This window comes from Octodon degus, unplaced genomic scaffold, assembly GCF_000260255.1.
Source record: "Octodon degus isolate 3935 unplaced genomic scaffold, OctDeg1.0 scaffold00005, whole genome shotgun sequence".
Taxonomy (NCBI): domain Eukaryota; kingdom Metazoa; phylum Chordata; class Mammalia; order Rodentia; family Octodontidae; genus Octodon; species Octodon degus.
Genome location: NW_004524581.1, coordinates 31770481 through 31773298, shown reverse-complemented (window position 1 = coordinate 31773298; position 2818 = coordinate 31770481). Strand labels below are relative to the sequence as shown.

General features: G+C 36.7%; 1 pseudogene; it reads right to left on the bottom strand.

Moving 5' to 3' along the window:
- The window catches only part of LOC101560520, a 16769-nt pseudogene extending 15644 nt beyond the window's left edge, over window positions 1–1125 (bottom strand).
- Window positions 1126–2818: the final 1693 nt, after the last annotated feature.

Genomic DNA, 2818 nt, shown 5'->3' with positions numbered 1-2818 from the left:
ATAGCTAATTTTTTTATGTATATGCTTTAATGATTTTTTTCTTTACAAGAAGTTTTGGACAATTTCATTTTTGTGTATCTTGGTATGATTTTATTTAAATGTATTTGCAAAAGATTCATTTTTCTTGGAAATGTGGTATTATAAGTTGAACTAAATTCAGAAATTTTAAATCTTTAAAAAAAAATGCTTGAACACCTTATTCTCCAGTGTGTTTTCTTAAAAAATACTTTCAGCTGTGTCATCCCTACCTGTGTAATATTGTTATACCTAGACATATCCTGGACATTCTTTAATTCAGTGTTTTGTATTTATTGATCTTCTGGCATTCTGATAGGAAAAACACTGTCTCTTTGAGTTTATTTAAATACAAAGATAATATAAAAAAATGCTTGAAACTATTGTTTGAAGCAAGGTACAATTCCCCTACCAATTTGATTTGAAACTGTTGCTATTTGTTTATCAATAAAATTATGGAAAAATAAGATAAAACAAAATTATGGAAAAAAACAAACAAAAATGCCACCACCTAAATAAAAAATTAGCACATTTCTTTTGGCTCTGAACTTTTTGTCTAAGCCATAAGCAATAGCAGCGGCTGCTGGATCTTTGATAATTCTAAGTACGTTAAGTCCAGCAATAGTTCCAGCATCTTTGGTTGCCTGACTCTGAGTTATTAAAGTAAGCTGGCACAGTGACCACAGCATTGGTAACAGTCTTCTCTAGATAAGCTTCTGCAATCTCCTTCAGCTTTGTCAGCACCATAGAAGACCCCTCCTCTGGGTAGAAGCTCTTTGTCTCTTCTTTGTATTCTACTCAAATCTTGGGCCTGCCTGCATCATTCACCACCATTAAAGGCCAGTGCTTTATATCAGACTGGACAACAGCATCATCAAATCTACGTCCAATCAGATGCTTAGCATCAAAAGCTGTGTTGGTGAACTTCATAGCCACTTTATTTTTCGCAGCATCTCCAACCAGTCGTTTGGTGTCAGTGAAAGCGACATCGCTTGGAGTAGTTCGATTTCCCTGATCGTTGGTGATTGTCTCCACTTTTCCGTGCTGGAAGACCCCCACACAGGAGTAGGTGGTGCCAAGAACAATGCCATCTGCCAGTCCCTTCGACATGGTTGCTCACGTATAGGCTCGGCTGTGCTAGTGAAGACGGCATCCCTCACTTACCAGCGTGTTCAATGAGAGACGTCTACTTTTTTTTTTGGAAGAATCTGGGATTGAACTCAAGCCTTTTCCCTTGGCAGGGAAGCGCTTATTCTACTGAGCCATCTCCCTGGCCCAGACATGTCTACTTTTTAAATGACAATTTATGGGGCCGGGGAGATGGCTCAGTAGAATAAGTGCTTGCCTGGCAAAGCACAAGGGCCTGAGTTCAATCCCCGGTTCTGCAAAAAAGAAAAAAAGAGAAAGACAATTTAATCTGCATTGTTGAGTATATTGCCATAGAATTGCTTGTCACATTCTGTTTTTATTATATAAATCTCTACAAGGTCCACGATACGCTTTTCCTTTGCTGATACATTTAATATTTCTATTTTTTCCTAGTTCGTATGACTAGCTGTTATCAATTTTATTTTACTGATTTTATTTAAAGTTTAATTCATTTAAAATGTATTTACTAATAGCTTTAACATTTCAGTTTTAAATTCACTACTATCAGGGCTGAGCAAATAGCTCAGCGGATTAAAGCACATGCAAGCAGGTGCGAGGAGCCGGGGGTTCAATCCCCTGCCATGCTGGCCCTCCCCCCAGGGTACACTGAGAGGTGATTGAGACTGGGTGTGTTGTCTTGTGCCTGTGATCCCAGCACTTGGGAAGCTGTGAACAAGAGAATCACTAGGAGTCCAATCTAGTACTGAGACCCTGAACACTGTAGACCCTTCCCTAAAACACAGAAAAATAAACAAATAAAACAAAAAATATATTCCCTAATTTCCCCATCTTGATTTTTTTTATTTTCACAATTTCATTACTTCCTTCTCATTATTTAACTTCTTCAAACTACTTTTCACTCAACTGATTCTTTTTATTCCAATCTCTCAGTCTAGTAGAAGTTAAGTCATTTGATTTAATGCTGTTCTTTTTTTCTAACAAGTTATTAACAAAGTATCTTTTCTCTGAGCATTTTTTTAGCCACAGTCCTCAAATCTATATGTATTGCCTTCATTTCATTCAATTACAGTGTTTCCTAAGCTTCCCTGTGGTTTCCACATTGACTATGGTTTATTTACTAGCCGTCGTTTGAATTCTAAATATTTACAAATATATTGTATTTTCATGTACTTTTCCTTCTATTGGTTGTAGTTTAACTTGTTTTTGATCTAAGAAAACATTAACATTTTGTGTAATTTCTAATCTCTTAAACTTGGAGGATTTGTCTTATGGCCCTGAAAATGGTCTATCTTTGAAGATATTCTACGTGAACTTGAAAATAATCTGTACTATTTTATTCAATTCTATCATCTGTATGATTATTTTTATTAGAACGTCTGGAGGTACATTTTTGTCACGAGGAGGAAGCAGGCTACCTGCGCCTGCTGAGTAGGAGTCGGGGATGCTGCGAAACATCCCCCAAGGCATGGAGCAGCTCACTACACAAAAAGAAACATCCGGCTCTGAATGTCACTTCCGAAATGAAGAAACTTGTTTTAGAGCAATTTTAACAGAAAAATATTTTTCTCTTTTCTTCATTTAGGTCATTTGCAGTACTCTTCGCTTCTTTGCACAGACCCAAGTTTCATGTGGTACCAGATCTCTACTACATAGAAACTTATTACATTTCTTACAGTGCAAAACGTCCATGGAC